Raw genomic sequence first — 26176 nt, 5'->3', positions numbered from 1 at the left:
GGTTGATCCCATACAGGCCCCTGTTTCGCTAGTAGCTAATTACCTGACGGAGTCTTTTGAATCCGGAAAGGCATACAGTTCTATCAACATATATCGCTCAGCCATTTCAGCCTATCACTGCCCTGTGGATTCTTTACCAGTTGGCAGACATCCGCTGATATGCCGGCTATTGCGAGGCATAAAATTTCAACGTCCCCCTAGGCCTAGATACCAAGTGACCTGGGATGTGTCGAAGGTACTTGGTATGTTCGCAATTGGGGGGACAATTCGGACCTATCTCTGAGACTTTTATCCTTGAAATTGACGGTCCTTCTTTGTCTAATTTCCATTAAGAGGGTGTCAGATGTTAGAGCTCTGGACATTTCCAGAAGACAATTTTCGCCACACGGCGTTGAATTTTCCATCGTACGCAGGACCAAGACCGGTATTCACTCAGTCTTCTATCCTTCTTTTCCTGCTCACCCCCTCCTTTGTGTCGTTCGGTGTCTTCAGACATACGAATCCCTCACGGCTAATCTACGCCCTGCGGGTTCTTCTCAACTTCTTATATCTTATGTCAATCCCCACCTTCCTGTCTCGTCTGCCTCCTTGGCACGATGGGTGAGAACCGCCATGGAGATGGCGGGGATTGACGTTACCCTGTTCGGAGCTCATTCCACCAGGGGCGCCATGGCTACTAAAGTAGTCATTTCAGGAGGCTCTCTCTCTGATCTCTTGAGAGCAGCGGATTGGTCTTCCGAGACCACATTCCGTCAGTTTTATTTCAGACCTCAGGACCATGTCTCCCTATCGGTCCTTCCTTAGATTTATGACTTGTGTTTAATTATATCTGTATGTATAAAAAAATTTAAGCTTTGAACTTGCACAAGATATGAGCCTCCTGTCTGATATATAATTTGAGATTTTCCTAGCTTGTGACGGAAAATATTGATTATATGATGACAGGAGGCGAGTATCTTCCCTCCCGACCCTCCCTATTACGATTGTTTTCATTCTTCGCAGGTTACTGAAGGTCGATCTGGGACATACAGACGGAAGTTGATTGAATCCTGCCTGCTCGTTGGAATGCAGTTTGCTTGAAAATCCTCGTTTTGGATTCCTTGTTCCTGGAACCCCTGTTGGGTCACGATTGGTGGTGCACTTCCAGTTGGAAGTCATTCGGAGGTCGACCGGCCGGTCTTCACTCCAAGGACACGCTTCAATCCTTCTTTCCGGTACCATTCTTAGATGAAGTTTATCGCATCAAGAAAGAGGAGGATCGTTCACAGACGGCCCCTTTTATGGGGTCACTATATGGGGCGTGGTTAGAGGGTTATTATGGACTACGGAAGGGGTAGTCTGTTTAAAAAGTTTTTACATTAAGTTATTAGAAATGTTATTCTGCTGTGAGCATTAATAAAGGAAGATTAATGCACAAGATACTCGCCTCCTGTCATCATATAATCAATATTTTCCGTCACAAGCTAGGAAAATCTCAAATTACCATACAGATAAAATTGTATAAATAAATAAATAAATACATACTGTGATGGAGCAGAGGGTCTGTCTTTACAAACAAAATCCCCACCAACTTGCATATGTGAAAACAAAACATTAATTAAGTGGTGCCAAAAAAAAACAAAAAAACATAAGTGAACAAATCCTGCAAACGAAATGTGAAATGAAAATATTGTGGCAAAGTTCCAAAATGATTTTGACTCAGGTGTGGGGCTCGCGGTTTCCATTGCCTCCACTGCATAGTGCGGTTGCTGCATGGGAGGTTTTTAAAGACTATTTGTTGTGCTGCCATAGCCCTTTGAGGCTTTTAAATAAAAATTACATCTCCAATTTTACCCTATGGAGGAGTCCATCGTCTTTTCTGGTGACATCTCGTTTTGAGCGATATTCAAAACACTAGGAGGAGGATCTCTAAAGAATTGTCAGAAGGATCCAAGGAGGTACTAAAAACCCACAAGTCTTTTTGCTCTTTTCTGTCACAAGACGGGGGGTCCACAATGTCTGGTGAGTGTGCATCTACACTTTATTAGATCGCAGTTTAGGCAGGAGGAAGGTTTTCATTGGATGACACTAAAAATATATTTTTGGAACTTTTCCACAATTTTGTTTTACATTTTGTATTTTTACATTGTTTGCAGGATTTGCAAAACTTATATTTGTTGGCACCACTTAATTGAGGTGTTTTGTTTCACATATGCAAGTTGAGTGGGGATTTGGTCTGTAAAGCCAGACCCTCTGCTCCATCACAGTATTAATATTTTTACCTGAATAGCAAGTCACGATTTCGTTTGCATATGGAGTCACATAATCACAGCAATTGATTTTGAATGAGTCAATGTTAGCAAGCGCCGTTTTGCACACATTAAAATTTGGCTCTCCAGCAGAATGCATCAGTTACAGGAATGAGACAAACCATTTACTTCTGACAGGTGTGCTTAAAATGATCAGCTTTTATTTGTGTAAAACCTTAAAAAATAGCATTATGATTCAAGAGCCACTATATACAAACCAGACATTCCCCCCACTGATATGAAAAACGTGCAACCCAGCTTCACTGATAAAATGAGATGTGAATTTGCATGAAAAACAGCCATGTTACTGGTTACTCATTACTGGTGCTGTCTGTGTGCATCTGATGCGTTTTATCTAACCAACCTATTGTGTATACAAAAGTTCATACTGGGTTGCCAATGTTGTAGTACTAGGGCATGCTGGGATAACAAAAGGCTTTATTACCGTACTGTGTTAAAACAATGCAATGTCAGTTTGGACAGGGTGGTGCTGGAAATATTTAGAAACAGTAAAACATGCAGGAACAGGTCTATTAACATGGCAAACTTGCACCTATTTTGAAGAATAAGGTCAACGTAATGTCTTTAAACTTACACAAAGTTTATTAGTGTTCCCCTCAGGGACTCAATCCCAGATTTCTCTGAATATATTACACACACACACACACACACACACACACACACTCTAACAGCCTAATGCAATAAAAACAAACATTCTTAAAAAGGAGTTGTAAAAATCAGAAGTTTTTTTTAATATTAATGCATTAAGATAAAAAACCTGTGTGTAGCAGCCCCCTAATTACTTTAGCCCCATCTCTCCCCAGCGATGTCCACAAGTGTCTTAGCTGTCCCAGACACTACTCCTGATTGGCCAAGACACAGTAGAGGTGCCATTGGCTCCCACAGCTGTCAAGGTCAGTCAGATAATCAGGGGAGAGAGGAGGCGGGGCCAGGCCAGGGACCAGTGTCTGAATGGATACACAGAGCTCCGACTTTGCTTGGCTGCCCCCTGTAGCAAGCTCCTGGCTGAGGTGGCACTTGATAGGAGGGGCAGAAGCAGCAAAGTGGGACATGAGAAGTGGAGGATCTAGGCTGCTCTGTGCAAAACCAAATGCAGAGGAGACAAGTATAACAGGTTTTGTTTTTTTATTAACAAAACACACAAGCCTTTACATAAAAAAAAAAAAAAGTGGAGTATAGCAACTGAATTTTAAAATGCAAAACAATTTGAAGAAAGGAATCACAGTCAAGTCTGAAAAATCACAATAACCTTTCAAGAATGCTTAAAGGAAACATTTTTTTTTGCTGAAATGACTGTTTACAGGGTATAGAGACATAATAGTTATCTGATTCCTTTTAAAAATGATTAAAAATAGATAAAAAAAATCATATAATGTACCTACAGTTTAGTTTTTGCCTGTTGATCCTGTCTCTCTGCTGTACAGAGCCAGAGAGCCAATACAGGGCAGTGATGGTTTGTAAAACAAAACTGGATTGGTGCTGAGGGGTTTTAGACACACAGTTATCACACCTCCTTGATTAGTGACCACAGAGAGAAATCTCCCAGTACTGTGGTTATCAGGAAACAGACAACCAGGAAGTGTCCAGAACAGAGAGGAATTACAGCAACATCAAAGCAAAAACGAACAATGAGAACATGAAACCAGGACTGCAGTAAGGTAAAGGAAGCCATTTAGCTAAAAAAAAAAAATGTTTTCCTTTAGTGACCCTTTAAAGCTACATCAACATTTGTGTTGAGTTCATACCTATGCAATTTGGGTGAGTGGTTTCATTTGAATGGACTATTGTACATGTATGTTAATCTAACCTTATACGTTGCACATGATGGTTACAGTTATGCTCATAAGTTTACATACCCTGGCAGAATACGTAGGCACTTTGAAGAGGGATATCTCTTATGGCAGCAGCTAGCTGCCATAACCCAGGTATCCATCTCTTCAGCCGGTTTACAATAATGGTGGCCTCTGCGGCAGATTCGCCACAAGATGACCGCTATCGGCGGTGGGAGAGGGCCCCCCCGCCGCTCTCCCATGCCCTCTGCCGCTGGCTGGAGACGTCGGGGTCCTTCTTCCTGGGTATGGAGACGGGAGAGGGAAAGATGTGAACATTTTAAACATTGCATATCCTATTTTTTTTTTTTTTTTTAGCGCACAAGGCACTAAACCAAACGCCTTGTTTGTGTGGTGGGCTGTGTTGGGCACAGCTGTGCAGTGCATCACATTTTGGTTTGAACAGGTTCTTTGATATACATACAGTATATGTAAACCTCATTACTAAAATCTTATATAGGATTTAAATATGATTATAATGCAATCTTGAATACATTTCCTTTTTTTTTTTTGTTTAATAGAGACAAGTGGCCACATTACAAAAAGGATGTCACTTTTAGCAAAACCTGTCCTGGGCCATGACAAGCAGTAATAATTGGTACATGATTGTTGACTGAAGTGGCTACAGGTGTCCCCAAAGTATGAGTAAATACAAGTGAAAATAAGTTGTGAAAAATTAGAAAGAATAAAAATGCACTTTTATTTGATACATAGTGCTTTAGGAAACAAAATATTCAGTTTGGGCAGCTTCACACTGCCGTGGTGCGGTCCTGCTGAGCTTTGGGCAAAGATGCACTTTCCCAGGACTCTTATGAGGGCCTGCGGCTTTGGTGCAGTTTCAGAAAGCAGGCCAAAGATGCAGCATGGAAGAGTCTCAATGCGCTTCCTGATACCACACCAAAACCATGGGATTTCATAAAAGTCCATGAGAACGTGCAGCTCACCTGCAAGAAAACGGTGGGTTAGCGAAACTTCAGCAAATGTGCCGCGGGCAGAGGGAAGCTACCCTTAGGGTTTATAGCTACTTTGTGAATCATCACTAAGTGCATGCTTTAAAATGCCATTTTGTATGTATAGATTGTAACTACATTGGCACATGGGGCAGCTATATTTTCTCCATACATGTACAGGTTGTGCTTTCTGCTTTCAATTGCTGGACAGTGGTTCCTAAGGTCACTCACGTTAATACCAGGGCCATCTTTAATAATGATTGGACCCCGGGCAAATATTTTCTTGGGCCCTTCCGAAGCCACTTATTTTTGGGCAGTGCGGGCTCAAGGGGCAGCTGCCTCGGGAGCCACAATGACTGGGCATGGAGAAGTTGCCTTTTTTTGCCCTGCATTGAAGACGGCCCTGGTTCTTACCACCCAACTGAAGTGGGCCTATTACAGTGGAAGCAAAGGCAAAACCTAACTCTAAACCTACTTTCAGCCACATTCGAAGCCTAAACCATTCAATTTGTAAAGAAAAACGTACTTATTCTGCAGCCGCTACGGTCCCAGGCCAAGTTGTCAGAGGCTGCTTTCAGTGTCTAGGAGAGGCAGCCATCAATGGAAGCCCCATAGTAAGTTATTGGGTGACGTCACTTCCAAACCAATCTCGGCTTTCTTCTGCACACAGAGGGCCCAGATGGAGACCCGACTTCAGAATAGGCAAGTATAGCGATCATTTCTTTACAGATCTAGATAGGTTAAGCTTAACATGTGGGTGGGAGTAGGTAATGAACTGTCTTGCCAGACTGATGAAAGAAAAATCATAACAAACCACTGCACAATATACAAGTATATAGCAAAGAAACAGTATAGTAAAAACGTACGGCAAGTGTTTTGCAGGTACATTTAGAAATGTAATCATTTTTAAATATATGCGCTTAATAAATAAGTCATAAGCCAAACAGTCACTTAGAGGGTAATAGATGACTGAATATGCACTTAGTTTCTTCTTAAAAATTACACAGTCACATTTAAGCAATACGATTTCACAATCAGAAAATACATATATGCCAGAGGGCACAATGAATGAGGCAACAGGTCAAGGCAAGACAGGCAAACAAATCCTAGTCAATAAAAAGGTTAACATAGTTCACAAAGTTGTAAACGAGTAATCCTTTTATTGCTCAGCTAGAAAAAATACACAATTATTTGGCACCTGAGAGCCTAATGGAGTCAAAATAAATTTTCTGAAAAGTAAATAGTAGCAGTAGTAGTAGTAGTAGTAGAGCATTGCACTATGCTAGTCATTACTTAAAGTGCATGCAGACAGTTTGAAGTTTAAGTGTCTGTAAAGGTGAACTTACGCTAGACCCTCTCACAAACCCCCCCCCCCCCCCTGTGATTTTACTCTGTGACACATTGTATAGCCGTTTTACCGGTCCGGGGATTTGAAATCCCAGCGACTTTTTCTCCTCCTCTCCCCCGACTGACAAGACGGGCTACGTGGGTTCCGATTGGTCGGTGCCGTCCATGTGACGGCGCGACCAATTAGAATGCCTACTATACATACCTTTACAAGGCATGTTTGTTTAAGAGGAGATTAAGCTGCAGGGATTTTATATCCCCAGATCGGTAAAGTGGCTATACGATGCGTCACAGGCAGCGGGAAATCGCAGCACTCAAGGTCAGCGGGACATGGAGAGGTTCCAGGGTAAGTAACTTACCCTTTAAGTTCTTAAAAATGCAAGCTTTCGGGTAAATATATCCGTTATCCCAAAAGATTGCATCTTTACATAAGCTAGCAAGTAAATAGTATCAAACTTCCAAAAAATAAAGTTATCTGGAGGGTATAGTTGAGATATTTAATCTTTAGATCAGACCACCCAAAAATATTTCATTTCAAGTTGGAATGTTGAGTTAGATCCCTGAAGAAAAAAAAAACACTACCATGTTTTAGGATACATATTTAGGATGTATTAACGCATACTGTAGACAGGTTAATTGGTTTTCTGCAAGCTGGTCGGTAAGTAGGCTTTGTTTTTCCCTGGGCACTCTCCAGGTTTTTGTTGTTACATGTTTTAGGATGTAAACTAATAACAAATGCCACAAATCTTTCTGGCACCAGTGGCAGCCAGTTCATAGAAAACCGCACGGGTGCCACCGCCGCCCCCATCCACAGATCGGTGGTGCCAGACCATGGATTTCACAGCGACAGGGTGTTTTTTTTTTTTTAAACACCCGATTAGAGCCAGAGGCTCGACTAGGCTTAAAAAAAAAAAAAAATTGAGCTCGGAGCCCACCCAGTTGTTGGACCATAGCGAATGAATTTTCGCTATTAATCACACTAAAGTATTATATATATATATATATATATATATATATATATATATATATATATATATATATATATATATATACACATACACATACACATATATATACATATATATACACACACACACACACACATACACGTTGACTATTGAGTGATATACCACCCATCCAGTCGTCTCTCTTTATAGACACATATTTACAACATTCAGACCAGTTTTAGAATCTCGATTCATGCATCAGGCCACGCGCCTTCCTTCTTTCGTACAGAGAATCTTGGACTTCCCCTAGTCAGCGGGGCATGCATGATCACCCTACATTTATATCACCAGGAAATAATACCATCTTTACTAAGACCCTCTGCACTAACGCAGGAGAATATATTTTCTGTTTAAACCTATACTTGATCCTACTGAATGCCTAGTGCTTTGGCAGAAGACACACGGCGGAGGAAGCTGGATGAGTGGAGCAGACACCGTAGCCGCCGCAGTCGTTGCCTGCACTCCAGGAGGGGACACCACAGCCCCGCACGATCGGTCAAGTGCCGGGCCGAAAAACCCACCAGCCACCACTGTCTGGCACTATGCCGTTCTACATAAAAAAAAATAATTATAATTATCTGTCATATTTGATATTGTATCCGGTCTTAAGAAAATAAAATCAAACAAATATGAAACTGGAACCTGATGGTCTTATTGTAGGGAAAAACTTCCAAATGTAAGATTGTGCATGGTTTTGAATTTTCTTTCCGTTTGAGATACAAAAGGACCCTCCTCAACCTATGATCCGGTCAGTCAAACATTCCTGTGTGCGTGACAGAATCACATTTCCTATCAACTTCCAGAGTCAGAACATGCAATCAATGCAGTGATAAATTGCATTAAATGGAAAGTCACCATATGACCATTCACCCCGTGTCCACGACTGAATCCAAGAGATTACCACTTAGATATATGTATGTAATCTTACTTTGCTGAAAAGCATATTTTGTCTAACATGACTAACTTCAATTTAGTCTGTCAGCACATTACATACAAAATGACCTGCAATAACCCTTCAGAGTAATCAGACAGGATGAATGCAATCTTTCCTACACAATCCTATTTTCATTAAAGTGAAAGTAAATCAGGGTGTGTATATCAGAAGACAGACCCAGAATTGCAGAGCATTTTATGGCAATCCCAACACTACAAAGGAGAACTAGAACAAAGTCTTCCCTCTGAACAAATAAGAAATGTAGCCATGTAGCCTTGGGCCCCAGTGCAATGAAAATGCACCTGGTCTTTAATATAGGCCATTTTGCTTCCCGTTTGTGAGTGGCTACATTCTATTATCCTTTTATACAATAAAAAGCCCCCTTACGTATGTTTGTTAATGCAAATTGCCAGACATTGAATGTTGTCAGCCAGCAACTAAAGCTGGCCATACATGGATTGAAATTTGGCCAGTTCAGCCAGGACCGGCCGAGATTCCATCATCTATGGGCAGGCGAATTGTACCCAAGTTAATCCAACGATTCGTGTTCTGTCGGCCAGGAAGACTCAAACACCCCGTTGTGAGAGACATTCCCCAATCCCAATGTGGGAAATCTACCGTTTTTTTCCCCCTTCTCTTTCTTCCACCTGTGGTGAAAGGGAATTATTTTTTTTTGTAACAGCATGCTTTAGTGCCGTTACGGGCAGGATGTGCAGGTAAAAAAAAAAAAAACTTTGCAAAAACAGATTCATAAAAAGAGAAATATTCCCTCCAAGAATCTGAACATAAAGGGAGGCATGCCAAATATAATAAAGAGATTGTGTTTACATACAATTTAAAATAAAACTATTGCCACAAGTTGTAGGACACCCCAATCTCCTTGCACAGGTATTAACAGTCAAGTTTCTAAGTAATGCAAGAGTGCAAATTGACCTGTGTTCTTAAATCTTGACAACCTGCCCAGTCACCATCTGATGTTTATGGCTACGAGAAAGCTCTCTCTCTAATTTTCGAAAAAAAAAGATGCTTTGGACACTTCTCTAGTATTGCCTGTCACAGTATTTTTGATATAACTGTTCCACAGCCGGCTGACATCTTGCCCAACACTAAAGTCATTGCGGTGTTCACTCCCTCTGTAAAAATGCTTAATAGGATCTTTATGTCCTTATGTAAAAAGCCAGATCCTGGATCCGTTTAAGATGTCTGGGGGTAGGAAAGAGCCAGGGTAAAAATGTTTGAAAGACTTAAAGGATCACTAAAGGAATTTTTTTTTTAGCTAAATAGCTTCCTTTACCTTACTGCAGTCCTGGTTTCATGTCCTAATTGTTCGTTTTTGCTTTGAAGTTGCTGTAATTCTGCTGTGATCTCCACACTTCCTGCTTGTCTGGAAAAAACTCATGGGAGCTTCTCACTGTGGTCCAAGCTGTGTCTAAAACTCCTCAGAACCAATCAGATTCATTTTAAAAACAAAACACTGCCCTGGATTTGTTTGTTTTTGTTCTGTGGGTCTCTTTACTTCACATAAACATGAAACCAGTTTAAAACCGAAAGTAAAACTACAGGCACATTATATGATAGAATTTAATCTATTTTTAATCATTTTTAAAAGGAATCAGTTAACTTTTATGTCTCTATACCCTGTAAACAGTCATTTCAGCAAAAAAATGTTTTCCTTTAGTGACCCTTTAAGGGGTTGTAAAGGTGAAACATTTTTTTCCAAAATGGCTTCCTTTACCTTAGTGCAGTCCTCCTTCACTTACCTCATCCTTCCATTTTGCTTTTTAAATGTCCTTATTTCTTCCTGTTCTGTCTGTAACTCCACACAGTAATGCAAGGCTTTCTCCCTGGTGTGGAGTGTCCTGCTCGCCCTCTCCCTTGCACTACAGGAGAGTCAGGACGCCCACTAACACACAGCTCCTTTCTCTATCTGCAACAGAGAGCATCCTGACTCTCCTGTTTTCCTAGGGAGGTGGCGAGCAGGCTCTGGCTTGTCACATAAAAAGGAGGAGAGGGAGAGAGGGAGGGGTGAGAGATCTCCATCTATCTGTTTTAAGGAATCTCGGCCCCGCCCGCTGGAGATATAAGATGGGGAGAGCCAAGAGTCATGTGATCGCGGCAAGACACTATTAAAACAGGTAGAAATCTGCTGTATTTTTTTATAAAGCACAGGCACTAGGATATAGTTTTTTATGCAACAGAGGGTATGATATAATGATCAGTTAGTAGCCCAACAACCACTTTAATCTTTAGGCTCACACTTTTATTTCTCCAAAGTTGCGCTGACTTTGGATGGGACTTTGGCGAGTGATAATGGGCAACTGTTGCATTGTACAACAGTCTATGGCCCTCAAGTTGCATGAAAGTCAGACCAAAGTACTGCATGAACTTACTTTTGAAGTTGCACATATAAATGGTTATCATTGGAAATCATGGGGAACGACTTGTCATACGACTGATGTCCAAAGTTGCACAAGTGTGAATGGAGCCTTTTAGGGAAGAGCAGGAGGTTTCAACGGTTTAAGATGCTCTGCTATTTGCACTTGTTAGTAAAGACCAGATGTTAATAGAAAGTATGTAGTAAAATATAGCCAGAAGGACTCAATCTGTACTTGCAGATATAACCTACCTTAACAAAATATCTACAAAGAACCCAACAAACAGGTTCCAAGTGTATGTATACAGGAAACTAAAAGATCTTAGTAAAGCATAAACAATTTTCGTGGAACATTCTCACAGGAACTAAATGTTTAAACTGAAGCCCAGGAAAATGTAAAAACACAGAAATTTAAAGTGCAAGTCCAATGTGTAAGGCTCCATGTACACGGGACGTTTTTACAACTGCTCCTAAATTATTCAACTTGACATATAGTAACCCACGTTTAAAACGTCAGTTTTGCCACGTTTACATGCCGCGTTTGTGTTTAGAAGCGATAAACTTTTTTTTTTTTTTATAGCCAAAAACCAAACAACGCCTATAAACGAAACGCTGCTAAACGCGGGTTCCCGTCTGAAACCTTCTGTGTCGGAACCCTTTTTTGCTTACAAAGAAAACGCTGTTAAACGCAACTGCCTAAAAACGGCAATAAATGAGACTATGTACATGGTCACATAGGATAACATTGACTGTACGTTTAGCAGTATCCTGTGTACATGGGGCCTAAAAGTATGTCACTCATCTAACAAATTTGGGGCTGGTTTCTATTATTGTAGTGATGGAACCATTCTGGCATATGATCCTCCACCCCATAATTTGTTGAGTAGCCAGTACGCCCCTACAGCTATCATAAGATCTCCTATGGCCATATTTTAGCCTTTTGTCACACTCATTAAAACCTCTGCTCTATGAGTATATGGGTGATACAAGGAATATGGGCAGTACTGTTATTGTTCTTGGTTCCACCCAAACTCAAAAACAGAACACCCATGTACACTCACATTATTAGTAGCTACAAAGGCTGCTGGGACAAATGATCCAAGAAATTGCCATCATAAGCAGTTTTCCTCCTTATAATACACTACCACAAATCAGCAGGTTTTAAAGTATAAAATTTTTAATACGATCAAGTTTTATTTTTAATCAAGAAAAGCTGAGAGGCGCAAACATTAAGCCCAGGTCCACACTGAGCTGCGGGAATGAAACTACCGCTTGTTAGTCCTGATTTCGGCCACGATTTTGGAGACATCTGTTCAGGTAAATCGCTGCCCGAAATCGTAGTACAAAAATGACTTTTTGAAATCGGAGAAGTGCCACAGATGCGGCGTCGAACCGATTAGGACGGTGCCATTGTCGGCAATTGCTGCCGATTTGACATGTCAACTCGTACCAATGGTAACCTGAGCTGAGTAATACACGGGTCCCATCAAAGTGCTTCTTTAGTCAGAATAATAATAATAATAATAATCTGAATGCGACAACAGACCTTGTAGAGTTTGAAATGGTTGAAGTTGTGGGTCCTGATATACCTTCATTCAGTAGACATGGCAATAGTGTTGCGAGAGGGAACCTATGTTTATCCAGCCATGAAAAGGCAGTCCGGTAGAAAAGGCAAGTTTACCAACTGGGGTAGCAGGTTAAGGTAGGGGTGGGGCAAAAGCAAGAAAGCAGAAAAAAAATAGGGGAAGAGGAAGAAGGGACGACATTGTGGCGGAAGAGACAAGTTGGGTGAAGCAGTGAAAATTGTGTAATGGCTCTAGAAGTGGGGCCATTGAGCCCAGGTTATGTAGTGGTGCTTACGATGTCCCTCCCTCCAGGAGACAGATGGTATGAACTTCACACACCCATTTTGCCATAGTAGGGGGAAGGGGGGGGGGGGCGGGTTGCGTTAATCTTCAAAGTCTGGAGAGCACATCCCAGACAAGTTCAGGTGCACATGGGTCCCACAGCCGCCTGGCAGTTGAAGAGAGACCTCACCATGGTATTTGGCCCTTCATAGTCAACAGAAGCAACATCATGACACACAGGGCTGGATCTTGCCAGCAATAATTATGCAGGTCGGTTCTTTTGAATTTCTCTGCTTTTGGGCGTTTTTCTATGCTTTCCTTGTTTTTTGATTTGTGGGCCAACCAAGCATCGTATTTTGGTCAAAAGGGCTTATGCTAGGAACTTGTCTTGCATACCAACGGTACACATTTGTCGTGCCACGAACACAAACTTAGTGACGTACTACAAGGAATTTCAGCTCTTGAGCGCCACCCTTTGGGCCCCTTCTGCTAATTTTGTGTTTGGTTAGCATTGATTCCAAGCATGAGTGTTTGTACTTTCAACTGGAAACAATGGATTTGTGTACTGACCATACGAAAATCAGACGTCAGGCCGTTGTCCGCCAAAAATTTACTAGCCTGTCAGCCAACATTTGCTGGCCGAAAGTTGGATAACAATTGTCAAAAAGAGCGTACCAACGGTCAGATTTTAGGACATCAGTCTGTCAGACAATCCCCCGCCAACAACCGAAGTGTGCGTGTACGAGGCTTTAGGCTCAGCTCACACTGCCACGACCTGAAAGTTACGCAACATACATTGAGACTGACGACTTGAGTACTACTTTGAGGCACAAGTATGATAGAAGTCACCTTGAAGTAGTACAGGAACCTTTTCTAAAAGTCAGAACGACTCCAGATGTGCCAATTAAAACAGCTCTCATTGACCAACATGGGATGTCACATGCCACGTTACTTGAGTTCTCACAAGTCGGATGCCATGTCTTGGCAGTGTGAACTGAGCATTAAAAAGGGGTTGGCAACATTGTCATTATCTTAATTACACAGTAGGAATTCTTGGTCTGGGGTATCCATCCTGTTTTTAGTGTTGTGTCCTCAAACATTTTGTTTGTATTTATTCCTCATTACCACTTCTTGTTATTGTCAAAATCAGTAATGGATGTAAATAGTCAAGTTCTTTTCGCAGAAAGGTTATAGTTCCCCTGTCTTTAAGGCATCACCTGCGGTTATCTGAAACTGATAAGTGGTAAATATCATAAAGCAATACCAGCACAAGATAAGTTTATAATTATGCTCCCGCAATCTACTAGAGATAATTTTATGGCAGAAGGTGAAGGCCCTGTCCCCACCTGAATGATCTTTAGACTTTGGCAGCTCGGATTCCCATTTTGTAGTACAGATGTCTCCAAACTGTGGTACATTTGTCAAAAACTGGCCTGCTGCAAGATTTTATCTGGCCCACACCAAGGTCAGTGGCCTCTCACATATGTCTTTAGGTCAAACCCCTCTGCTCTCCAGGCAGGTTTCTCTGGTGTTGTCAGTGAAGCATTGCTGGGACCCTCTGCATCCTGACAACCAATCACATGCTTAGCCCAGCATTTACAGAAGTATGGCACTTACTCCATACAGACCTGCTTTTACAGCCATGCTCCTGGGCTCTACAGGCTGCTAGCCACACTATATATGTGTGCAAGTTAAGGGGGAGGGGGGACTGAATTTGGAATTTCCTTACCGTTTTGATATGGTATGCCTATTCCAAAAGGGCTCCAAGAAAAAGCTTATTCATTAATTTATAGAAATTGATTATTTTTTCTGCCCCTAAATATCTGTAAAATATAGGATATGGCCTCATACCGAAGTTTGAAGACCCTAATTTATGCCCGGCCGGGTTTCAAAAATAAGCTTTTAGAGGAGTGAAAAGACATATGGTCAGTTTAGATCCTTGAGTTCGGTATGAGGCCTGGTAAAAGGAGTGGTAGAAGATTTTATGAACCTCATGAAGAGTTGGAGATGTTTGTACCAGGCAAGACTTAAGAACAAGGGTGAGCAGGTATGTCAGAGTGTAGCTTGTGACTTGAGTATTATGCCATGTACACACAATCAGAAATTCAGCCAAGAAAAATCAGATGTGAGCTTTTGGTTGGAAATTCCGACCGTGTGTAGGCTCCATCGGAATTTCCACCAAGAAATATTTGAGAGCTGGTTCTCAAATTTTCCAACGGGAAAAGTTCTTGTCGGAAATACTGATTGTATGCAATTCTGACACACAAAAAACATGCATGCTCGGAATCAAGTGGACGCATGCTCAGAAGCATTGAACTTCATTTTTCTCGGCTCGTCGTAGTGTTGTACGTCGCGTTCTTGACGGTCGGAATTGTGTGACCGTGTGTATGCAACACAAGTTTGAGCCAAATTTCCATTGGAAAAAAGTCCACGGTATTAGGTGTTCGTGTCATCATTGGCTTACCATATGAAGAAATGGGATTTATAAAAAGGCTGGGGGAAAAAAAAAAGAAATCAGGATTATGAAAGAGGTGTTAAGGGACTCAGCCCAATGGATAAAATTCTCCTCATCCATCACATGATCTCAGGATGCCAGAATAAACCTTCTGCTCCTACAGAACAATCCAAAGCTATTGTGCAACTAACCATTGTGGTGAGAACGGCTGCATGAAAGTACATAGCGATATCTGGAAGGGCGAGTTGCCCTCTCTTCTTAGGTCTGACCAAGGATTGTTTACAGATGCAACACCATATAAAAATTTGAACTGAATTAGTTAGGAAAGGAAAAGAAGATTTGCCATATGAGCAGAGACAAGCAGAGATATTTCATTGATGAGGCCAATCGTTTATATCTGCTAGTGTAGAATGTAAACTCCTAAATATTTTATGGTGGAAAATTTCCAACAAAATGGAAAAGTTTCTCTCAGAAGAGAATTAAAAGGGCTTCAGTTTTGTCATACATTTACTGACTACTTTTATAAGGTGGTGAAACCTCCAAGGTATCTTTCACACAACCGTGTCTTCAAAGTCGTGCAATTTTTCTGCAATTTCACACCCGCGAATGCCTGTGTAAATGTGAGGTCTGATCAAAGTAGTACAAGGACTACTTTGAAGTCACAAAGGTATGAATGGTACTCATTGGAAATCATGAGGAACGACTTGTCATGTGACCTTGAAATCCCAAGTCGCACAAGCATTAAATGGGCCTAAACGACACTTGAAATGTGTTTCTATGCATTTTCTATTATTGCCTCAAACCATAACATATATTTCATAAAAGGAAAGCTGTACAAGTAGTAAGGAGGCTCCCATTGGTGACCTATTTATGAAAACACTAGTTGGCTGGTCATCTATGGCCTCAATACTTTGAGTCAGTGACCATACTTCTAAAATCAGATCACATAAACCGGTTTCTTTTCTTGACAACTTTAAAAGACGCAGTCTTGGACATTGGATCACTGCAGAAGTTAAAGTTGGCAACATGTGATGGGATGACATTATATGGCACCAAGATAAATCTACTCCGCAAATACTCCACAAGCATGGCACGGCTACTATGGGAGGAAAAGGAGTAGCAGCACCTTTACTTGAGGCTTCCACCTTCACTCCAAACTATGGCAGCATGCTTGCGTTCGTTATATTGCAGTTACATCACTACAGCCTTCTGATTCCTCAGATATGAGGCACCAAACCTTGTCTTCCATCAGGAAAGCTAACTGCAGAGCAATTACGCAGAAGGTAAAAAAGCCCTTACTGCTACTTTTAAGCTAAACTCTAGCCAGATATATAAAAAAAAAAAAAAAGCACATGTTAAAGCGTTTGTAAAGTAAGTTTTTTTAAATAACATGATATACTTACCGGCTTGGTGCAATGAATCGCACCAGTGCTCCTGGCTCCTCCTCTTCACAGTGTGTCACCATAGGAATCCGCTTCCTATAGTGGCACACTGGCAGATTGGCTCCCGGTGTCTAAAGGCAGACAGTGTGGCTTAGCACCGCCCCCTTGTCACATGACTTCACTGATAGCAGCGGGAGCCAATGGCACCCACTGCTTCAGCAAGATGAAGGGGAGAGAGCCGCTGCAGATGGACTCAGGTAAGTATTAGGCTCCATTCACACCTAGGCATTTTAACGCCTGAAGCCCGACGCTATTGCAGCCTAAAATACGCTGGAGGGGTGATTTAACATTGTCCTCTATGGAGATGGTTCACATATCCACGCCGAAAGGTCGAAACGCCGTATGCCTGAAGCTCAAAACAAGTCCCTGACCCTTTTTTTCAGGCGGCTTCGGCGTTCGGCATAGCCGACAATGTTAAATCACCCCTCCAGCGAAAATCGCGGCAAATCGCGGTACAAAACGCTGCAATTTGTCGTGGCAAATCGCGGTACAAAACGCAGCGCTAAGGTGTGAATGCAGCCTAAGGGGGCGATACACGTCTTAAAGCATTCTCTGCATTACGGTAATAAATGTTTCAAGATTTTTTTTTTTTTTTAGGGTTTTACCATCACTATAATGCATCTCTGTATTTCACTAATCCAATTATCAAATAGTTTTTTTCTGCAATGCAAGCAGCATACTGTATTTGCTGGCGTATAAGACTACCTTTTACACTTAAAAAAAAAATGGCCAAAAAGCAGGGGTCGTCTTATACGCCGGGTCAGCTGCTCGGATGCCTGCTGGATGTGCGCTTATACTGTATGTAGCTTTGGCTACATACAGTATATACCTCTTAGCCAAACCCGGTGAGCGATGAATACAGAGCCTACTCGGATTGGCTTTGAGAGTCAGAGAGACGTGGGCTAATGATGTTACAGCCTCTGCCAATCCAAGCAGGCTTTGTATTTATTAATAGAATACATCGCTCGCTGTGATTGGCTCCAGCAAGAAGGAAGAAGAATATGGCTCCAGAAGGAAGAAATATGAAGTGTCGGAAGCCTCGGAAGGGGGGGGGGGGGGTCATCTTATACGGTGAGTACAGGCAAAGAATCTTAAAAAAAACAGTAAAATTAGGGGGTCGTCGTATACGCCCGGTCGCCTTATACACCGGCAAATACGGTACATACTCCTCTGCATAGACTGTAGAGTATACATCAAGAGACTAATAAAGTGGGATGGTGGATTACCACAAAAAGCCAATCGATTGTGCTGTAGTGCAAGGAGCACATTGATAGAAAGAAGAAGCAGAGTGATAAAGAGGTGTGCTCATCTATGCAGTCACAGGGTGGAGGACGAAAGTGAAAGTGAAACTGCAGCAGAGAATGATCAGGTCCCCTCCCTGCTAGATAGAGATGTGGAAAACTCTGCACTAGATGTACAAATACAAATCCATCTGTATCCGTTTGCCTAGATCTTCTGGAAAGAAGCTGTTTGGACATGGTAAGAGATAAAAGACATTGCAAAGTTTCAGCTGACTGCCATGCTCAAATACAAAATAAATACGTGAAACCATGTGAGCTACTATGGTAATCTAATTAAAGCTGCCAGCACTAAACAAACTTCCTAAACATGTGAATAACCAATAAAAAATAAGTGCAGCGCTAAATACAAAGTATCCCCTGAGGGATATATGGTGCATTCATAAACAATATATAAAGTGCAATACGTGTTCTTCTATAAATCAAACAATATGATAAATGTTCAGCACTTTTGAAGAAATATTGAATTTGGGACTGTTTTTTTGTCATCCAATTCAGACTTTCACTGGCTACATGCTTGTCACTTATTGGGGGATTTTGCTTGTTTATCTGACATTTACTTTGCCCATCTGTGCACAGCACTTGCACATATAATTGATTGGCACGTTTTTTTTTTTCACCATTGATAGAAATTCATAAAAACTCTATATGGACAACATCTGCACATTGTTACAATTTACCATATTGTTTGATTTATACAAGAACACATTTTGTACTTTCATTTATTGAATGCACTTTGTATTTAGCACTGCACTTGTTTTGATTTTAACCACTTGTCCACCGGCCCATTTTGGCACTTCTCTCTTTCATGTAAAAAAATCACAATTTTTTTGCTAGAAAATAAATCAGAACCCCCAAACATTATATATATTTTTTAGCAGACACCCCCCTAGGGAATAAAATGGCGGTCATTGTAATAATTTTTAAAACTCCTTTTTTGGGGGAAAAAACAGTTTTGTGAATTAAAAAAACCAAAACCGTAAAGTTAGCCCAATTTTTTTGTATAATGTGAAAGATGATGTTACACCAAGTAAATAGATACCCAACATGTCACACTTTAAAATTGCGCACACTCATGGAATGGCGCCAAACTTTGGTACTTAAAAATCTCCATTGGTGGCGCTTTAACATTTTTTACAGGTTACTATTTTCGAATTACAGAGGGGGTCTAGTACTAGAATTATTGGACACGCTCTAACGCACGCGACGATACCTCACATGTGGGGTTTGAACCGCGTTTACATATGTGGGAGGGACTTGCAAGCGTCTTCTGCCCGCGAGATAACGGGGACAGGGGCATTTAAAAAAAAAAAAAAAAGTTTACATTTTATTTTACTTTTTTTTTTCTTTTTTTTACATTTTTTTTTTTATCACTTTTATTCCTATTACAAGGAATGTAAACATCCATTGTAATAGGAAATGTGTGTGACAGGTCCTCTTTATGGAGAGATGTGGGGTCAATAAGACCCCACATCTCTCCTCCAGACTGGAAAGCATGAAATCCGTGAAAGAAAAAAAAAAAAAAAACGATCACATGACGACAGCCGCGATTGCGGCTTTGTTCACTTCCGGGTACCGGGCGTGACGTCATAACGTCACGCCTGGGCCTCCGACGGTCATAGAGATATCTGGTCACCAGTCATCTCTATGCTTTCCAGGTGGCGCCGACCGATTCGCTCGATGGCACGGGATAGCCCGGAGAAGCACCAGATGGCGGCGGGAGGGGGGGGGACATCCCCTCCCGCTGCCTATAAAAACGATCAAGCGGTGGAACCGCCGCTTTGATCGTTCTTATAGTGCACAGAATCGGCGGCTGAAGACGCCGATATCTGAATGATGCCTGTAGCTGCAGGCATCATTCAGATATCACCGCACAAAGTGGAGGACGTCATATGACGTACTCCCGTGGACAAGTGGTTAATTAATATCGTTGTGAACTATTTTCATAATTGATTAATTGGCCAGCCAATTAGTTTGCCTGCATACGGAAGGCATCATTTGTTTACATATCAGGAAATACAGTGCAGCACACCATCCATACATGTCAATAAGTGCCTGAGAACTTGTGAATGGGTGAGAAGCAATGCTTCATGGGACATGTAGTCCTGGGCAGGAACTGAAATTTTTGTTTAACTCGCTATTGGGGCACTCTGAAGGCAGGAGGAGCCAGAAGCGTCAGTGGGGGGGGCCCCAGAAGAGGAGAATCAGGGCTGCTCTGTGCAAAACCATTACACAGCGCAGGGAAGTATAACATGTTTGTTGTTTTAACCACTTAAGCCCCGGACCAATATGCAGCCTAAAGACCCAAGGGGTTTTTACAGTTCGGGACTGCGTCGCTTTAACAGACAATTGCGCGGTCGTGCGACGTGGCTCCCAAACAAAATTGGCGTCCTTTTTTCCCCACAAATAGAGCTTTCTTTTGGTGGTATTTGATCACATCTGCGGTTTTTAGTTTTTGCGCTATAAACAAAAATAGAGCAACAATTTTGAAAAAAAAGCAATATTTTTTACTTTTTGCTGTAATAAATATCCCCCAAAAACATATATAAAAACATTTTTTTTCCTCAGTTTAGGCCGATACGTATTCTTCTACCTATTTTTAGTAAAAAAAATCGCAATAAGCGTTTATCGATTGGTTTGCGCAAAATTTATAGTGTTTACAAAATAGGGGATAGTTTTATTGCATTTTTATTTTTTTTTATTTTTTTACTACTAATGGCGGCGATCAGCAATTTTTTTCGTGACTGCGACATTATGGCGGACACTTCGGACAATTTTGACACATTTTTGGGACCATTGTCATTTTCACAGCAAAAAATGCATTTAAATTGCATTCTTTATTGTGAAAATGACAGTTGCAGTTTGGGAGTTAACCACAGGCGGCGCTGTAGGAGTTAGGGATCACTGTGTATGTGTTTACAACTGTTTGGGGGTGTGGCTGTAGGAATGACGTCATCGATCGTGTCTTCCCTATAAAGGGAATGACGCGATCGATGCGCCGCCATAGTGAAGGACGGGGAAGCCGTGTTTACACACGGCTCTCCTCGTTCTTCAGCTCCGGGGAGCGATCGCGACGGAGCGGCTATAAACAAATAGCCGCGCCGTGGTCCCGGATCGCTCCCCGAGCGGACCCGACCTCCGCATGTAGCGGGGGGGGTCCCGATCGGACCCCCCACCCGCTAATAGGGGAGGACGTACCCATACGCCCATGTGCCTGTACGTGCCATATTGTGGACGTATATGTACATGGGCTGGTCCTTAAGTGGTTAAAAGAAAAAAAAAAAAAAGAAAATAATCACTTTAACCACTTCAGCCGCAGACCATTTGGCTGGTCAAGACCAGGCCACTTTTTGCAATTCGGCACTGTGTCGCTTTAACTGACAATTGTGCAGTCATGCGACGTGGCTCCCAAACAAGCTTTCTTTTGGTGGTATTTGATCACCTCTGCGGTTTTTATATTTTACGCTATAAACAATAGAGCGACAATATTGGAAAAAAAATTATATATTATAATTTTTTTTTTTACTTTTTGCTAAAATAAATACCCCACCCCCCAATAAAAAAATGTTTTCCCTCAGTTTAGGCCGATACGTATTCTTCTACATATTTTTGGTAAAAAACAAAAAATAATATATATATATATATATATATATATATATATATATATATATATATATATATATATATATATATATATATTTTTGATTGGTTTGCACAAATGTTTTAGCGTCTACAAAATAGGGGATAGTTTTATGGCATTTTTATTAATAATTTTTTTTACTAGTAATGTCAGCGATCTTTATCGTGACTGCGACATTATGGATGACACATCAGACACTTGACACCATTTTGGGACCATTGTCATTTTTACAGCGATCAGTGCTATAAAAATGCACAGATTACTGTAAAAATGACACTGGCAGTGAAGGGGTTAACCTGTAGGGGGTCGCTGAAGTGGTGTAGCAATGGGCAGGAGTAGCTTCAGCAATCAGGAACGCAAGTGACTTCACCTAGTTAAAAGGATAAGTTCCCCTAACGTATGATGTTACACCCTGCATCTGGCAAATTAATAAACTACAAGTTGTGTGTGTATGTGTGTATGTATGTGTATGTATGTATGTATGTATATATACACTATTTTCCAATGACATGCTTTCGTTATTTAATACGTCATGCTAATACATAGAACAACTTCCCTTTTCACAGCTATTCCGGTTTTATGTCTACATCTTTCCTGTAGTCACTTACCCCACATCTCTGACATGTAATACAATCACCTACCAGAGTTTCCATCCTATGTGCAACCCACCTGGGAGGAATCACCCGATACGCACCATCTGAGATATCAGACCGTCAGAGTCCATCAAATAGTAATGGCTTTGTGTGACTGATAATTACCATTCATTGATAGTGTTTGACATCTCTGTGTAAAATAAGAGTCACTCAGCTTCCTATCAGCAGTAAGTGCCGCACAGTGGCCAAATGTAACATTCTTGCTGGTATGTTCTCCTCTGTGACGTAACCTTCAATACCCTGTACTAGTAGGCGCACATCTCTTGTAAATTCTACGTACAGTACTGTGTGGAATGGGGATTCATCTGTGGGAGATACACAGACCTTACATCTAGACTACTAAGATCTTACAGCAGATAATTCCCTATTTAATGTTTTCTATTTCGTTTGTTTTTTAACTTTAATGTAGAGCTTTTCAATGATGATATCCACCACAAAGTGTCAGGTCTGATTGGTCAGTTATTACCACCCTTTGTGACATCATCACGGAGACTTGTAGCCTACAAGTGGCATAAATGCAAGTACAAAGACACACACACACGTGTCAAAGCTGGAACGTGGCGCAGTTTGAATCAGACATCAGCTTACTGTAACCGTCCAGAGGCAAACTCTCTGCCTGAATCAACCCCCCCCCCTCCCCTTCTGCTCATTGATCTCACTTTATTTTAATATATATATATATATATATATATATATATATATATATATATATATATATATATATATACATATACATATACATATACATATACACACACACATACACACACACATACACACACACACACACACACAGCTAGAGGAGTGAGACTACACAGCACTGGTATGACAAACACTATCTCAGGGTCACCGTGTCCCTGGAGTACCCATGCCATCCACCCATAACTTAAATGACAGTTTGGCAACATCAGATATATTTTTTCCTACTGTCACACCACCCTACCCCCCTCCCTCCACTACATCACACACCACCCTCCCCCCACTCATATTACACCACCCCCTCATGTATCACATCACTGACAGCCCCCCCCCCATATCTTACACCATACATCCCAATTCTCCCCCCCCCCCCCATATATTTCTCACATCACCCCCCAATATATCCCAATTCTCCTATCTCTCCGCCCCCCCCCCCATATCCCACACCACTCTGCCCCCCCCCATATATCACCCCCTAATACAGCCCCCCTCCAGCTGAGCTCAGTGTCGGGTGAGGTCGCCCTGTTCTCGGATGCCATTGTGCTGGTAGCGGGCAGAGTGTCGGAGGAGCGTCTCTATCACACCATAGCAACCCCCCCGCCTCTCCTAATGGCGCACTATAGTACACTCCTCTGTATGTACATATGGCCGGCCCATAGGGGAAGGTATCGGGACAGAAGACATCACTCACCCCAATACAGAACAGCGCTCACACTCCGGACCGCTCCAGTCTCTCAGTGACGATTACTCAGGTAAATGACCGACAGTAACCTCCATCTCCGGAAACCCGCCGGACACGTCATCTGATTCGATAGGGGGCAGCCAATCAGTGATCTCCCTCCCTTTTCCCTTTCCTTCGCTCATCAAGTAAAGGGGATTCCGGCGGGCGCATGCGCAGTGTGTGCGTGCTGGCCATGTGTTCTGTTGCGCAGACACAAGAGAGCTGTGTGGAGGGTGTACCGTGACTGTAATGTGTCCGCCGACCAGACCAGCAGGAAATGACTCCTTCTTGGAGCATGTGTGGAGGCCGGTGACACAGGCCTGGGGGGGCTGCCTTGTGATGAGCTCAGTTATTTCCTATGGTTGGAGATTCACTGATGTAACCTCTCATAATACAGTCAGCTCTCACATAGACAGCTGCCTTATAGTCAGGACAAAGTCTTGTCAACCATTGTGAATGTCATGGCTGGAATGAGTGTATTATAATAACCCCATGTGAGGGCCGGAAATATAAACACAGTGTGACCCCATAGACTAGCAGGGGCCCTGGGCCTTCCCCTGCTAATACAAATACAGCATGTGCTCTTCCTACCTCAGGGCTATCCTGCCCTTATATAATAGGAATACATACCTGCCCATAGAAAAAGATTAGAGTGCAGCCATGGCTGTTTTCTATCATATATCAGGTCAGAGACATTGTGGAAGCCCCTCCTGTATGTCACTTGAACATATCCCCTAATTATATTCTCTGGAATGCACTCTGTAGCCCTGATGAACCTCCAAACAGGTAGGTAGATTCAGGTAGATTGAACTAAACTTGCGGCGGCGTAGCTTAGCGAGTTTAGGCTACGCCGCCGTAAGTTAGCTAGGTAAGTACTTGATTCTCAAAGTACTTGCCTGCTAAGTTACGGCGGCGTAGCCTAAAGCGGGCGGGCGTAAGGGCGCCTAATTCAAATGTGTCTAAGGGGGCGTGTTTTATGTTAATGGAGCTTGACCTTACGTTTTTAAAGTTTTTTTTTAACTACGCATGCGCCGGGCGCCTACATTTCCCAGTGTGCATTGTGGCTAAGTACGCCGCACAGGCCTATTGATTTCGACGTGGACGTAAACGACGTAAATCCCTATTCACGGACAACTTACGCAAACAACATAAAAATTTCGAATTTTGAAGCGGGAACGGCGGCCATACTTTAACATTACTATTCCATCTATAGGTATTTGCACCCACTTCCGGGAATAGACTCCCATTGGCGTCAACCCCCCGCTCTCTTCTGGGAAACACACTGGTCCCAGGAGACAGCAGGGACAAGTGAGGGCGCGGCTCGTGCATGCGCAGTAGGGAACCGGGCAGTGAAGCCGCAACGCTTCACTTCCTGATTCCCTCACCGAGGATAGCGGCGGGGCAGCCAAGAGACGAGTGATTGCTCGGCCTCGGCAGCCAACATCGCGGGCGCGCTGGACAGGTAAATGTCCATTTATTAGAAGTATTTGTAGCTGCTAGCTTTTAAAAAAAAATTGGGTGGACCTTTGCTTTAACCACTTAAGCCCCGAGCCTCTTTATGTGATTTGGTGTTTACAGGTAAAAATTATTATTTTTTTTTTGCCAAAAAATTACTTAGAAACCCCAAACATTATATATATTTTTTTCTAACACCCTAGAGAATAAAATGGTGGTCGTTGCAATACTTTTTGTCACACCATATTTGCAAGCTTACTTTTTTTTTAGAAAAAAAAACACTTTTTTTAATAAAAAAATAAGACAACAGTAAAGTTAGCCCAATTTTTGTTTTATTGTAAAAGATAATGTTACACCGAGTAAACTGAAACCCAACATGTCACTCTTCAAAGTTGCACCCGCTCGTGGAATGGCGACAAACTTTTACCCTTAAAAATCTCCATAGGCGACGTTTAAAAAATTATACGTGTTGCATGTTTTGAGTTACAGAAGAGGTCTAGGGTTAGAATTATTACTCTCACTCTAGCAATCGCGGCGATATCTCACATGTGTGGTTTGAACACTGTTTTCATATGCAGGTGCTGCTCAAGTATGCGTTCGCTTCTGCACACAAGCTCAGCGGGACGGGGCGCGTTTACATTTTTTTTTCTTATTTATTTTACCTTTTATTTTACATTTTTACACTGTTCTTTAAAAAAAAATGTAAACACAAAAAAGCATGACAGGACCTCTTAAATATGAGATCTGGGGTCAAAAATACCTCAGATCTCATATTTACACTAAAATGCAATAAGAAAATAATTTAACCACTTCCCGCCCGGCCTATGGCCGATTTACGTCCGGGAAGTGGTTATGAAATCCTGACAGGACGTTCTAGAACGTCCTGCAGGATTTCATGCCGCGCGCGCCCGTGGGGGCGCGCATCGCGGCGATCGGTGATGCGGGGTGTCAGTCTGACACCCTGCATCTCCGATCTCGGTAAAGAGCCTCCGGCGGAGACTCTTTACCACGTGATCAGCCGTGTCCAACCACGGCTGATCACGATGTAAACAGGAAGAGCCGCCGATGGCTCTTCCTCACTCGCGTCTGACAGACGCGAGTAGAGGATAGCTGATCGGCGGCTCTCCTGACAGGGGGGGTTCGCGCTGATTGTTTATCAGCGCAGCCCCCCCTCGGATCGCCACACTGGACCACCAGGGATGCCCACCCTGGAGCA

The 26176-nt window shown here is 42.2% G+C and overlaps 1 protein-coding gene across 4 annotated transcripts in view; it reads right to left on the bottom strand.

Annotated features, from left to right (window-relative positions):
• Positions 1–23612, bottom strand: part of ACSL4 (acyl-CoA synthetase long chain family member 4) — a 70148-nt gene extending 46536 nt beyond the window's left edge. For 2 of the 4 annotated variants that reach the window (XM_040323893.1, XM_040323889.1), the window contains exon 1: positions 23476–23611. The gene's annotated coding sequence lies outside the window, so the exon portion shown is untranslated. Of the gene's footprint in view, positions 1–10136; positions 10156–23475 lie in introns of those variants that run through there. The other 2 variants (XM_040323887.1, XM_040323892.1) reach the window with 2 other exon arrangements.
• Positions 23613–26176: the final 2564 nt, after the last annotated feature.

This window comes from Rana temporaria, chromosome 9 (genome assembly GCF_905171775.1).
Source record: "Rana temporaria chromosome 9, aRanTem1.1, whole genome shotgun sequence".
Classification (NCBI taxonomy): Eukaryota; Metazoa; Chordata; class Amphibia; order Anura; family Ranidae; genus Rana; species Rana temporaria.
This window is presented reverse-complemented; position numbering and strand designations above follow the sequence as displayed.